The sequence below is a fragment of the Acinonyx jubatus genome, chromosome B1 (assembly GCF_027475565.1).
Source record: "Acinonyx jubatus isolate Ajub_Pintada_27869175 chromosome B1, VMU_Ajub_asm_v1.0, whole genome shotgun sequence".
Lineage (NCBI taxonomy): Eukaryota > Metazoa > Chordata > Mammalia > Carnivora > Felidae > Acinonyx > Acinonyx jubatus.
Window position 1 is genome coordinate 35,065,734 of NC_069382.1, and position 15,912 is coordinate 35,081,645.

The window sequence follows — 15,912 nt, forward strand, 5'->3', positions numbered from 1 at the left end:
GCCTGCATTTTCAAGTGTCACTAATCAGATGACATTTGTCTCAGGCAGGCTCTCTTTCCTTCACCAAGGTGCCTGAGTGTCTTTGAGTGCCTCCTCCCCCTGCTCTAATGTAGATTTGTCTCATATCAGTGGCTCAGTACAGGATGTCAAGGTTAAAAAGTAGTGAGCATATATGGCAGTTGATTTTGGCTTAACTCTGGTTACTCTTTGCTGAATCTGGTTAAAACAATCTTTTGAGTACAAGGAACGACATAAAACTTAGAGAAGTTAGATTGAGAGTTTAAGCAATTTGGATAATGGCCTTCGTAATTAACTGTGTGGGCAAGTTAATCTCCTGAAGCTTCAGTCTGCTCATGTGTAAAATAGGTGGATTTTATTATATTATTTTAAAAAGACACTCCCAGTTCTAAAATTCTGTGATTGTAATATACTATTCTTCCTCTTTTAGTTATATAAGTAAATCAGATTTAAAAGTAAGCGAATATTAAAATTAATTTAATCATGAAAACAGGGCAAATTATCTTAAAGAGAGAATTACACTTAAAAAAATCAATCTGGTAACACTCCTGCACATCCCTCTCATGACAGCATGGGAGCTTTACTCAGAAACCACTTCAATGACCTAGCAGAACAAGGATCCTTTTGGAGGGGAGGTTCAGTACAGTGTAATGATTAAGACCTTAGATGCCAGACAAAACCCCACTCCTCTATTTACTATACATAGCTATTTACTAGCTATGGGAGTATGAATAAGTTACTCAGATCTTTCAAATTAGTTTTCATTTCTTTTAAATAGAAATATTTACTTCACAAGGCTGTAAAAGTCAGTAAATTAACTGTTAATGACTGAGTTTATTACTGGCTATTATCAATTATACTAGCTACTAAAAACAATGGGGGCACCTGGCTGGCTCAGACAGTAGAGCATGTGACTCTTGATTTTGGGGTTGTAAGTTCAACCCTCATGTTGGGTGTAGAGATTACTTAAAAATAAATAAGAACATTTTAAAAGAGCATGCACAGGGATGCCTGGGTGGCTCAGTCAGTTAAGTGACTGACTCTTGATTCTGGCTTAGGTCATGATCTCACAGTTGATGACATGGAGTGCTGTGTTGGGCTCTGTGCCGACAGCACAAAGCATGCATGGGATTCTCTCTCTCTCTGCCCCCAGCTCATTCTCTCTTTCAAAATAAATAAACATTAAAAAAATAAAAGCTCATGCATAAATGCATATAAAAACTGTACTATTTCTTCTAGAGGAGTCATAAATGCCTTTCCCAGTAAGAGTAACTAGGGTGTTGGCAATAAGTGCTGATTTGTGGATTCCTTATCTGTGAATTTGTCCACTTGCTAAAATTTATTTGTAATCCCAAAATCAATACTTGTGGCAATTTTACGGTCATTCACGGACATACACAGAATTGTGAAAAATGTGAGTCACTTGACACAGCATCCTTTTTGTGATTTGTTTTTTGCTTTTTATGTGCTTTTTACAGTTTTGTGCTTTTTGCTATTTATTTTTGCCATTTATTTTTCTTTTGAGAACAGTATTTTATTATTTACAATTTTTGAAATGTTTATTTATTTGAGAAACAGTGAGAGAGTGCATGAGCATGCAAGAGGGGGAAGGGCAGAGAATTCCAAGCAGGCTCTGCGCTGCCAGCATACAGCCTGGTGTGGGGCTTGATCTGGCAAGCTATGAGGTCATAAACTGAGCCAAAACCAAGAGTCTGACTGAGCTACCAAGGCGCCCCTATTATTTAAAAATTTTTAATTAAAGTATAGGTAACATATTTGATTTTGTTCTTTAAAATGGCTCTCAAGCATAGTGCTAAAGTGCAGTCTAATGTTCCTAAGCCCAAGAAGGCTGTGTGAAAATGCATGTTAGATAAGCTTACTCAGACATATTAAATATGGTGTCTTTAAACAGAAAGAGAAAAAAACAAAACAAACTAGAAACATTAATAAAATGAGGTTATAGGTTGATTGGCTGATGAAAATATTGTGACCAGAGGTCAGCAGAAACCTAACACTGTATATCCTCTGGGAGCAATGTTCCAATATTTGCGAATTCAGTGTTCTTGGTGACTCAGACAATAGAACCACCATGAATAATGAGGACCAACGGTATTTCTGGCACATTAGGTAGTAGTCAGTACATGTTTCCCCATAGAAAGAAAACTATATTGTCACTGTTATAGGCATTTGTATCAAACAGAGACATTTCTTAATTTACATAGCTTCCATATTAATGTCTATAAAACTTGAATTCTTGCACAGTTGACTCAAATGTTTGCTGAAACTGCCTTTATATTATTTATGCATTGTGATTTTAGTTAATGAGCAGTAATGAACACATTTGATGGAAAAGACGATAGTGTGCATAAGTGGCACATAATCGGAGCTTCATAAAAATGTCTTGTATAAATGGTTAAGCCTAATTTTTAAAAGCTTCTAAAGGGACTTTGGGTTAAAATGGCAGATTGACCACACATCTAATTTTGTTCCATCCCAAAGCCCAACTAAAACAACACTACTGGGGTCTTAGTATTTTTGATAAGTTAGATTCCAGACACTTTCACTCACCCCATGCCTCTAAATGACTGACCCTCTCTCTCTGGAATGGAAGACAGCAAGCCAGTCAAAAGCATATCTGAGGATATGGGCACCATGTAGCTAAGAGGTCAATTATACAGCCACAAGGACACAGAATGCTATGGAATCTTCCTCTCCTGGGTTTCTTCAACCCAGAAATGCCAGCATCCAGACAATACTCTCTAGGCAGGAATTGGGAAGATTTTCCCCAAGAAAGGCAATACTTAAACGATATAGGGATTACCCAACAAATGGCACAGTCAGATCCTCCCCGTGATGCTTCAAGCAAACAAGCCTCACTCCCACACTCAGAATTTCCAATTAGCTTTGCAGTCTCTTAACCTTGATTATGAGCAAATAATAAAAAATTACTAAAAACCTAAAGAAGGCCTTTAACATGGACGACAGTATTTAAAACAACAGGCCCAAAATGCAGTCGTTTATGCTAAGTCCCATGTCACCAAACTGAGACTAAATTACAGGTTGACTCTCCCAGGAATGGAATTTTAAACCAGTCAATCAGGAAATCATCTGATCAGCACTAGTCAGGTAATCTGCCTGATAGACCCCTGCCATCCCCTAAAGGAAAGTAACTTTGCAATAACCAATCCACTTTTTTGGCCTACTATGACTTCCTTGTTCCCACTTCCTTCTTACCTCGAAGTCTTTTATTTTGTGCAGTAACTGGGAGCTCCTTTCTGTCTTCCAGATTGGATGCTGCTCAATTTGAACTAATTTTTGCCCAAATAAACTCTTGCAAGTTTTAAGATGCCTCAGTTTATCTTTTAACACCAGTGATCTAAACAAGCAAACAAAAAGCCAATAGAACAAATGGAAGCTGTGCAGGGAGAAGGAAACTTGAAGAAAAAGAAAAAAAAGAGATGGGGGCGGGGGGTAGAAAAAATATTAAGCTCACCAAAGAGATAAGAAAATATATTGCAACTATGGAATAAAAACAGGATGCTCTAAAAAAGAAACATTCAAAGAGCATAAAAAGAGATCTCAGAAATTAAAAATATGATAGCAGAGAAAATATTCTATCAGAGGGTTGGAAAATTAAGTTAAAGTCTCTTAGAAAGTAGAATAAAAGGACAGAGATGGAAAATAAGAGAGACAGATAAAATCAGAGACCAGGTTCTGGAGGTCCAACATCCAAGTAACAGGAGTGGATAGTAAAGGAGAGAAAATTATCAACAAAATAATTCAAGTTAACTTCTTAGAACTGAAGAACATCAGCTGCCAGAAGGAAAGGGCCTACCAAATGCCCAGCATCACAGGTGAAAATCAAGCCAAGGCACATTGCTGTGAAGCTTCAGAAACCTGAGGTCGAAAAGAAGATTCTACAAGCTGCCCAGGGGGTGAGGGGGATACGAGTCGGTGGGTCAAAAAAATGAAAACAAAAAGAAAACCCAAGCCAGGTCACATACAAATCATCAGGAAATCAAATGACTCTGCGTATCACAAAAGCAACACTAGAAACAAGCCAACAGAACAACATCTGCAAGATTCCGAAGGGAAACGATCAACACAGAACCTCAAACCTACCCCAAACAAATAATCAAGGGTGAGGGTGGAACAAAGCTATTTCAAACATGTAAGCCCCAACAACCTATCACCGGTGCTTCTATGGAAAGAAAGTGTTTCATATCAAAATAAGACTAATCCCATATATAAAGGTAAGCATGGAATGCAGAAAATGGGAACTCCCAAAGCTGCAGAGACATCAAAGAAATCCCTGGAGGGATGGGGAAGGGAGATCCTAGGATAACTGTGGTGTCCATCCAAGCAACCAGGCCTTATTCAAGCAAAGTGGCTCAAGGAACACGTCTTCTTCAAGAAGACATCACTAAGATCCCTTGAGAATACCTGGGTAAGGATTCTTATGCTAAGATTTCACCTTAATCCACACTGAACTGGAAAAGCCCTCCACTGACAAAGTAACAACTCTCTATTAAACTTAGGAAAGTTTTTCTATAGAGCTATGTAATCATTTTAAACTAACATTCTAAGAACAAACGCAGTTGTGCAACATTAAAGGATGGCTTTGAAATTAATACTGCATTGTATGGTTACTCACAGCATTTAAAAAATCTGTAATAGGCTTTAGGCATAAACATTTTGCACCCTATGATTTATAAATGGAGTTACGATAAGAAAAAAAAGGAACAATATACTTGGTTTTTGCCACCTTGAATTTCTTTATACATAAAGTTGTTTGTCTCTCAAATGCCTTTTATGGAACTTGATTCTGTCATGCTGACAGTATTGAAAGACCAAAACAATGTACTTTGCTATGAAAATGGCTAAGAGAGTAGACTATGTAGGCCAAGCAGATCACCTTACGAGGCTGGGTTCCCCAGCCATGTGGGAACCCAAATCTACAGTATAAAACAACATACCTTTAAATTAGCTTTTTTGCTATATTACCAGCTCCCTAAAACCTCTTTTCTTTCCCCCAGTGGGCTCTATGCCCAATGTGGTGCCTGAACACACAACCCCCTAGATCAAGAGTTGCCAACCAGGCACCTCTCAAACCTCATTAAAAAAAAAACTTTTTTTAAAGTTTATTTATTTTGAGAGAGAGAGAGAGAGCCAGGGGAGGGGCAGAGAGGGAGTGAGAGAGAGAAAACCCCAAGCAGGCTCCATACTGACAACGCAGAGCCTGATGCAGGGCTCAAACCCCCAAATCGTGAGATCATGACCTGAACTGAAATCAAGAGTCAGATGCTTAACCGATTGAGCCACCCAAACACCCCTAAATTTTTTTTTTTTTTAAATTTTAGAGAGAGAGAGCCTGAGGGGGGGAGAGTTAGAGGGAGGGATAGAGAATCCCAAGCAGGCTCCACACTTAGTATGGAGCCTGACATGGGCCTTGATCCCATGACCCTGGGATCATGACCTGAGCCAACATCAAGAGTCAGATGCTCAACCGACCGAACCACCTAGGCGCCCCTAAAACCTCATTTTTAAGAGCACATCTACACAGGGAGAACAATCCTATAATAGTTCAGTACTCTTGTTCAGAGTATTAAACCACGTCTCTAACAATTTAAGTTGGAATAATAATGTCTCCTGATATCATCAGATTTTTTCCTTATAAATTTAATAATGATTTTTACCATATAGCAAGCATGGTCAAACAAGATAGCCTGTTGGTTAAAGGAGCCAAACTATGAAAGTTGTACAGAATTTCACTTTATTTAGTCCTGGTTTCCAAGAGTGATTTGTTTTTGAGTTCTTTATTAAGTTATACTATAGAAGCATGCTGTTTGGCCAGTGTACATTTATTATTTTAGTTTTGTGTTCTTTTAAAAAATGTTTTATTTATTTTTTGAGAGAAAGAGAGAGCACGAGAGGAAAGGGGAGGGGCAGAAAGAGAGGAACAGAGGATCTGAAGTGGACTTTGCGCTGATAAGCTGACAGCAGTGAGCCTGACATGGGGCTCTAACCAATGAACTGCAAGATCATGACCTGAACTGACGTCAGATCTCAGCCAATTGAGCCACCCAGGTGCCTCTAGTTTTGTGTTCTTAATATCAATTTGGTATAAGATTCAAACTTTAGAGTACTGGGAATATTTTGTACAGAATCATTTAAAAATATTAAAAGTGGGGTGCCTGGCTGGCTTTGTAGGTAGAATATATGACTCTTGATCTTGGGGTTGTGAGTTCAAGACCCATGTTGGATACAGCCTACTAAAAAAATAAGTAAAAAACAAAACATAAAAATAAAAAAAAATATTAAAAGTGCCATTTAAACAATGATGGTAGGGGCACCTGGTGGCTCAGTCAGTTAAGTGTCTCTTGATTGCAACTCAGGTCACGATCTCACAGTTTGTGCATTTGAGCCGAGTCAGGCTCCGTGCTGACAGTGTGGAGCCTGCTTGGAATTCACTCTCTCTGTCCCTCCCCCTGCTCTCTCTAAATAAACTTACAAAAACTTGTAATTCTCTCTCTCTGCTGCTCCTTCCCCTGCTCTCTAAATAAACTTATAAAAACTTGGAATTCTCTCTGCTCCTCTGCCCGCTCTCTCTCTAAATAAACTTATTAAAAAAAAAAACAACGCTGAATTGTATATAATAAAGCAAAGAAAGATCAAACACAGAATCACCAATTATCTTAGGCCACCAGGTCACCAAACTTTATTTGTTTACTGTAAAACATTACAATGACTAAATAAAAAGTGATTTTAGATTAAAGCATTTACACTTAGTTTTCTTAACAGGCTATCCAAATAAATGTGACTGGCTTGGTATTCAGGGAACTTCAGGAGTCTTAGGGCTTTCCCCCTTCTTTTTATGTTGCTAGTTTTTAGAATTTCCATGGCTAAGAGGAACTGCATTTACAGACAGAATCTATTTTGCTTAAAAGAATGAAACAGACTGGGAAGTATCTTTGCAAAACATATATCTGAGAAGACTGGTATCCAAAATATACAAAGAATTCTTAAAACTTGACAATAACAGCCCAATTAAAAATTTGGCAAAAGACCTGAACAGATACCTCACCAAGAAGATATACAGATGGCAAATAAGCATATGAAACGATGCTCCACATTATATGTTATCAGGGAAATGCAAATTAAAACAACAATGACAAACTGCTACATATCTATTAGAGTGGCTAAAATCCAAACCACTGGAAACCCCAAATGCTGGCAAGGATGTAGAGCAATGGGAACTCGCGTTCATGTAGAGCAATGGGAACTCGCGTTCATTGCTGGTGGGAATGCAAAATGGTACAGCCTCTTTGGAAGAAAGTTTGGCAGTTTCCTATAATACTAAACATACTCTTACCATACAATCCAGAAATTGCACTCCTTGGTATTTACCCAAAGGAGTTGAAAACTTATGTCTACACAAAAACCTGTACGTGAGAAGTGCCAACACTTGGAAGCAACTGAGATGTCCTTCAATAGGTGAAAGGATAAATAAACTGTGGTACATCTAGACAGTAGAACATTATTCAGGGATAAAAAGAAATGAGCTTTCATGCTACAAAAAGACATGGAAGAACCTAAATGCATATTACTATGTGAAAGAAGCCAATCTGAAAGGGCTACATCTGTACCATTCCAAGTAGATGACATTCAGAAAAAGGCAAAACTATAGAAACAGTAAAAAGAGCAGTTGCAGCCAAGAGTTTGGGGGGTAGGGAGGGATGAAGAATACGGGGAGCCCAGGGAATATTAGAGTGCAAAACTACCCTGTATGATACAGTAATGATGGATGCATGTCACTGTATGTTTGTGAAAACCTATAGAATGTACAACACAGTGGACTTTAATCATTATGTATCAGTACTGGCTCATCAATTGTAATGCAAGATGTTAATAAGATAAACCGTGTAGGAAAGGATAAGAAGGTATGTGGGAACCACTTTCCCCTCAATTGTTCTGTAAACCTAAAAATACTCTACAAAGTATGTTAAAATACACAGTCTATTAAAAATAAATCTAATTTGACAGTTTAAAAAGTGCTACTTTCCCTCCTCAAATTTTATTTTAATATTGTCTGGTTTACTAACCAATGTTCTGTAATAAAACATGACATTTTATATCCTAGCTTTCACCCTCTTCATCTGACAGAGCAATAAAATGGTTAAAATTCTCTAGTTTAATACACAGACATTACAACACCACTATTCATGTTCAACGACAATGTAGTTGACAGCTCTAAATTAATTTATTAATTAAAAAATTTTTTAATTTTTTATTTTTTTTTTAGGGAGAGAGCTGGGGAGAAGGGCAGAGGGAGAGGGAGAGAGAGAGGGAGAGAGAGAGGGAGAGAGAGAGAGAGGGAGAGAATCTTAAGCAGGTTCTAAACTCAGGGTAGAGCCTGATGTGGGGCTCAATTCCATGACACTGGGATCATGAGCTGAGTTGAAATCAAGAGTTGGATGCTCAACATACTAAGCCAACCAGGTGCCCCTAAAAATATTTTTTTTAGGTAAGCTCTATATTCAACATGGGGCTCAGACTCATGACCCCTATATCAAGAGTCACATGCTCTACCAACTGTGCCAGTCAGGCACCCCTCTACAGATCTAAATTAGAATCCATACTGTACCTATCTGTAAAAAAATATTCTCTGCTAGAGGATCTATGTAGGAAAACTCTTTAAAAGTTAGATTTATAAGATCATTTCAAAGGAATGCTCACTTAAAATCACTTACTGTGGGGCGCCTAGGGTGGCTCAGTCAGTTAAGTGGCTGACTTCGGCTCAGGTCATGATCTCATGGTTTGTGAGTTTGAGCCCTGCATCGGGGCACTGCACTATCAGTGCCTGCTTGGGATTCTCCCTCTCTGCCCCTGCCCCACTTGTGTGCGCACTTACTTTCCTTTATTACCCCCTACCACCAAAATATTATATACATATAGAAAAGATCAGCAAAATATATCTTGGTTTGTCTTATGGGTCTTCTATTTTCTATAGCATTTTCTGTCCTCCTTTCAAAATTCTGAATACAATTCTGGTACATTTCAACAACTGAAAATATTTTCTCTGTAAATTTCTGCAGCTTAATCACCCATTTGTCTCAGTTTTTAAAAAACCAAAACAATACTTGCTTCACCTGAACAACCAAGGTTATTGTAAATTTTCACGGATTTGTCACATGCAAACAACAAAATGTGCAACTAAAAAAAAAAAGTAATGTGTGCAACATACCAATAAACTTATTTTTGGACAGCCCTGATGTCTTCATCACAAACTTGTTGCAGGAAACAACTAGTGGTATTTTACCACCTCTGACATCCTAAATTGGTATGTGTTTTCTGAGCTAAATTCTCAAAAGAAATAGGCGGGCGAAAGGCATTTGATATCCTAGAAAAGAAGACAAGTGACATTTGCTAAACAGGTTACTAATACCGAGGAGGAACTCTAACACTGGGGAGATGATACTGAACAATTTCTATTTAAATTTGTTAAGAGTGGGTTGGGTTATTGCCAGTCACTCCTATCTTGATTGTTGTGTCTGTCACCTTTAAGGATTCTCATTGTTCAAACAGCATCAGGATCTTCTCTTTCACAGTCAACACAGGACTCACAGTTAACTGTACACTTTATATACTCATAATTAACATAAGATCTTAATGTAAGTTCCAGTACCATAAATACCATAAATACTCTTCAAAAGTAATTTTCCAAAAATACTGGGATGAGAACACGAAGCTCTGAAAAACCATTAGGAGTAGCTGGAGACAGAAACAAAACAGTTGATAACACATCTATATGGCTACTGGCTTTTCCAAATGTGATCAAATGCTGGAGGACTGCACCAATATTTTAACTACATGAGCAGAATGGCAGACTAAAGAACACTGAATTTGAAAGTCAGGAAAGGAGGGTTTTAACTGGAGGTTTCATGGGCAGCTCTGCTTTAGGACTATTTATGTGATAGGGGAAGTTCCCCAACTTGATACCTCTATTTGATCACAGAGAAAACAGGCTCCACTCATTCAGTGACAAATATGTGAGTGCCTGCTATGGGCCAAGCACTATTCTAAATGCCTGAGATACATCAGTGAACAAAGACCTCTGCACTCTTGGAGGTGACACTACAGTGAGGAAAGACAAATCATAATAAACGTAATACATTAACTACAGGGATGTTAGAAGGTGATAAATACTATGGAAAAAAATGAAGCAAGGAAAGGAGGATGAAGAGAGTATACATGGGATGGAGGTATAAGAGGTGCAAGGTTACAGAGTTCAGCAGGGTAGTTAAGGTAGGCTTCATAGAGACGTGAAAAAATGATCCAAATGTTTAGAGAGTTAACCAACGAGGTAAGCACATCTACTCACAACTCCTAATAAGGATTCCCTATGGATAAGACAACACACATGAGGACCTCAAAAGGGAAACACTATCCCTTGGCTGGGTACCTATCAAATGTGTGTTAATCCTTGTGCTATGTACTTATACATGTCTCATTTTCTATACAAAGTTAGGATATTAAAATCCTGTTGGTAGTTATTCTCATTTTTTTAAAAGTAAAAGGCAAATATAAACTTTACATGAGTTAATTTAAAGGTTACCAAAAAAGAAATAGAAATATGTATGTATATACTGTAAGCATGCATAATTCATCCAACAAATGCTGTGTTTTTTTGTTTTTGGAAATTAACAAGGGCCTATTGCAAGATACTTCCAAAGAAAGTCCATGTAACATTTGTAGGCTGGTAAAGATAACCTGAAACCAAGCTGACAATCTAGCAGCTGAAATTAAAAACAGTAGTAATCCCAGAAACAGACATGATGTAACCTAAGCCTCTCAACATAACCTCACCAACATTTCTTATTTGATGGGGAGAACAGTTTACTCTTCCTTTTAGAAGAACAAAAATCAACTCCTGTAGTTTAGGAACATGAAATATTTCTTCACAGAATGGTACTAATGCTAATTAAATCTCAAGGTAAGTGTTTCTTTGAAAATGTCCATAAGAGCCTGTGAAACAAATGAGATTAAAGAAACTACTTCTAAGGATGTGAAATGACTTTGAATCCAGTCAGCCCAACAGGAAACAGAAATATTTTAGGAGTTAATAAGCAAAAGGCAAAAAGCAAACCCATCTAATATGTATGCTTTTTGTTTGTTTGTTTAAATTCTAAACCAAGCCAAGCCAAACTTAAATCCCAGTAAGAATGATCTTAAAATTACCTTCTGGAACTTAAATCTCTGTTCCTACTTTGGTAATTAGGTTTAAAGCAAAGTGCTCCTTAACTGTACATTTTCAGAAAGTTAAGACTTTCCAAACTGTAATAAATGAAAGTTCTGTCTGCATTTCCCTACCAAAAATAATCAACAGTGCTCAGTAAAGTTTAGGACTAAACAATAAATGACAGTGAGACTCAAAGACTGAGGTGGAAAGCTTTTAAAGAACCCTGCCCTTGGCATGAATAAGCTTTATGGGACTCCTGGCAGAGTTAAGAGCAGCAGCTGAGACACCTTAGCTGTCACAGGGGGAAAGGAAGTCCTGAAGCCTTTAAAGCCACAGTTAACACTACTTTTTATACCACACTGCTTCCCCCATCCCTGTCCCCATCCCCATCACATTGCTTTTAACCAATTAAATCGCAAACGCCAAACCTGTCTGTAACTACTTTGGCATAATGAACGCGCAAATATAACTTTCATAAGTACAGCATACAGCAAGAATGTCATAGTTGTTTGTCAGTTTCATGTTATTCAATATGTAGGCTTTGGAGAAAGGCAATGACAGGCAATGACCTAAGGATAATGTCCGGGTCAGCCTTTTATAGTTACTGGAGCAACAACTAAATCCCCAAGAACAAAAGTTGGTTAAGCCAGGAAAGTCTGTGTTACATAAGGAAGAAAAGTCTTCCACTTAATTATAAATGTGGAAATTAAACTTCACAGAGTGACAATAACATACTCATTTTGCCTAGAATGTTAATTTCTGGAACTAGTGTGTCAATGTATGAGATTTTCTGAAAAGTGTAATTCAACAGTTAAATAGAAATCAGAAGCAGGGGGCACCTTGAGTTTGGAACACAGAGATTAGCAAAACTTTGGAGAATTACTTTGAATTGTGGGAACTTTTGGAACCCTGTTCCTATCTCAGGACCCTTCATTTGCTATTGTTGCCAGAAGTCCCCAGGCCCAGGTTATTTCCTCGTGATGACTCAAACAATTACATATGAGATCACACATTCAGTACCTATACTCTCTAGGGTACTGGCTTTTTAAAGGATCCCTGGAGGAGTCAGATGTTTTCTTTTAAATAATCCCACCATATCCTTCCAGTCTGAGAACATGTCATTACCAGAGCCTGAGACATCTTCTGAAATATAAAATATTAAAATTCAGGAAGATTTTGGCACAGATGCTTTTGATAGGATGTTGAATTCTGGCTTACAAATACTCATTTTTTTTCTGGAAGAGATGAATAAAAAAAACCCGAAACAAACCCAGAAAAGCTCATTTCCTCACCTTGTATTAGCCTGAGCCATGTGAAAATGCCAAATATCCAATCATTCCTGGAAAAATGGCAGTTTTATGTGGTTCAACCCAGTATATAAAAATAATACTTTAAAATGCCTTCAAAAAACAAAACAAAACAAAACCTTCAAAGAGCACTTTGAAATTGGTGTTCTGTTTCTAATTAAGGGCTGGGTTTCAATTTTATTTTTTTAAATTTTTATTTATTTTGAAGTAATCTCTACACCCAATGTGGGGCTTGAACTCACAACCCTGAAATCAAGAGTTGTATACTCTTCCAACTGAGCCAGTCAGGGGCCTCTTGATTTCAATTTTAGATCAATATATTAGGGTGAGTGCGATTACAAAGTTGGTAAACAAATCTGACTTGAAATCTACTTATACTAAAACTATTTTCACTACTCGAAACAAACCCCTGGTCTCTGGTTTTCACATCCATCATGCTCATTCTTCTGGGCTTACAGGGCCTGCTTACCACTCCAGTTTTATGCTCGTTCATTTCTTTTTCTTTTTCTTCTTATTTTTTAAAGATTTTATTTTAAAGTAATCTACACCCAGTGTGAGGCTCAAACTCACAATCCTGAGATCAAGAGGCCCATGCTCTATGGACTGAGCCAGCCAGGTGCCCCAATTCTTGTTCATTTCTGCAGATATTCCATGTGTGCTTGAGAAAAATGTGTTTGTGTATGTCCATCAAATCCAACCTGTTAACTTGTGCTCATATCTTCTGTAGCTTTATTCTTTTTGGCTTCTTGCCCTATCAATGACTGAGTGACTTTTTACTATGATAATAGATTTAGAATTTTGCCCTATACTTTTATTAGTTTTTACTTTATATGTTCTGAAGCTATTTCATTAGGTGCATACAAGTACAGGAGCTGAATCTTGTTATTTAGTGACTTTTTGATTTCCAATGGCTTTTTTTTTTAACCAGTTATTGTTACAAGTTTCTCCTGCTACTTTGTAGATTTACTGTTGATGGTGTCTTTGATCAAGAGAAGTTCTTAATACAGCCCATTTTATCATTATTTTCCTTTATGGTTAATATTTTGCTTGCCCTGTTTAACAAATCTTTTCCTATCCTAAGATCACAAACCTATTCTTTTATACTATTTTTTTAAAAGTTTTGTTTCTTTTACTTTCACTTTTAGATCTAAAAGCCATTGGAAGTGAGTATGTTGTGGGAGTGGTGGTCAAGCTTTACTTCTTTATATTACTATTATTTTAAAAATGTTTATCTTGAGAGAGACTGAGTCAGCAGGGAAGGGGCAGAGAGAGGGAGAGAGAGAATCCTAAGCAGGCTCCACACTGTCAGCACAGAGCCCAGTGCAGGGCTCCAACCCACAAACCCTGAGACCACGACCTGAGCCAAAACCAAGAGTTACACACTTAACTGACTGAGCCACCCAAGGGCCCCTTATAACTTTTAATCCACTCGAACAATCAGATTTTAACTGAGATTACTTAGTACTTGTGACTACTAATGTACCCTGGATTTATTCTTCCTTCTTCCTTTCGACTTTATTTGTCCTACTTTTCTGCTTTTTCTTTCCTTTTTTTTGGATTAAAAATTTTTTTTGTTTTGCTAGTTTCTGAAATCTATTTTTCTCAATACCAGTTATCTCACTCTTAAAAAGTCCAAAGTTAGGCAATAATTCATCCCTCCTCCTGAATAACACAATGCCTTAGAACACGAACTATGATCAGTTCTCTCCTATATTTATTATTGTTCATTATTTTGGTTCTGTCTTTTTAGTCCTAAAAATTAGATTACTATCATTTCATATGCTTGTACAGATTTACTTATATTTACCAATTTCTTTGCTGACCTTTACTTCTCACATAAACAAATTCTTCTTATCGTATATTTTCTTTCTTAATGGTCCTTTGTAGAAGTTTTTAAAGTAAAGACTTACTGATGGTAAACTCAGTTTCTGTTTATCTAAACATGACTGACCACACCTTCATTCTTGAAAGATTCTTTTCTTGGGGATACAATTCTAAGGTGACATTTATTTCTCTCTGTACTATCTTTTGGCTTCCTGGTTGCAGTTGAGATGTCTCTCTTCCATTCTCTCCTTGTAGATATTAGATATTCTGTCCTCCATGTCCCTTAACCGTTCATATTTTTCCGGTACTTGTCTCCCTGTGCTGTTTTCTGAATAATACCTTCAGATCTTCCAGTTCTCTCTCTTCCTCACTGTGTCTAATATACTATTCACTGGGTTTAAAATGTCAATGGTTACATGTTTAAACTTATACTCTACTTGACTTTTTTGTCAAATACATCTTGTCATTTTTGATGATCACTCTTTGCTTCATTAAAAAAAAATTCATTACTTTGTTGAGGCACCTGAGTGGCTGAGTCGGTTAAGGATCTGACTCTTGATTTTGGCTCAGGTCATTATTGCATGGTTTGTGGGATCAAGCCCCATGTTGGGCTCTGTGCTGACAGTGTGGAGCCTGCTTGGAATTCTCTCTCTCCCCCTGTGCCCCTCCCCTGCTGGAGCCTGCACGCACCCTTTCCTCTCAAAATAAATAAACAAAATTTCATTACTTCAGGGGCGCCTGGGTTGCTCAGCTGGTTAAGCGTCTGACTCTTGGGTTTTGGCTCAGGTCATAATCTCATAGTTCAAGGGATCAAGCCCCATGTTGCTGTGCACTGACAGCACGGAGCTTGCTTGGGATTCTTTCCCTCTCTCTCTGCTCCTCCCCAACTCATGTGCGCACACTCTCTCCCTTTTCTAAAATAGATAAACTCAAAAAAATTTATTGCTTTGTTAAGTATTTCATATGTAGTTTGTTTTAATTTTCTGTCTGATGATTTGCAGTATCTGTGAAGTATCTAGGGGTAGGGAGGGGAGGACAGAGTAATCGAAAACTGCTGCTTCTAGTTTCTGCTCAAGCTTACTTACAGGGGACTTTTCTGTGTGTGGGATAATATAAATTCACAATTGGTCGATGTAAATCTATGGAAATTTTGAGTACCTATGTTTCCTTGTTTCTGCTAGTAGTGGCCAGGGACTGCTAACAACTCTAGCTGTTTCCTAGGGTCCTGGATTTAACGCAGAAATTTCAGTGTTAGTTTCTTCATTTTGCAGTAGGAACAGTTGTTTGGTTTTGGCATTTGACTCTAGAGTGACTTTCACATCAGCACTCACTCCCAACACTCCAGTTTGAGTGGGTTCATCAAAATTAATTAATAGGGCTGGGGGGACTTGGGAGATTCCCCTTACTCCTTGAAAGCCTGTTAATGCTTATTCAAATTCTAACAGATCTACTTATGTGATAGTGACAGGGTACTTCAGAAAAATTAGTTTGCTATACAACAGGAAAGGGCACACTATCTTCCTA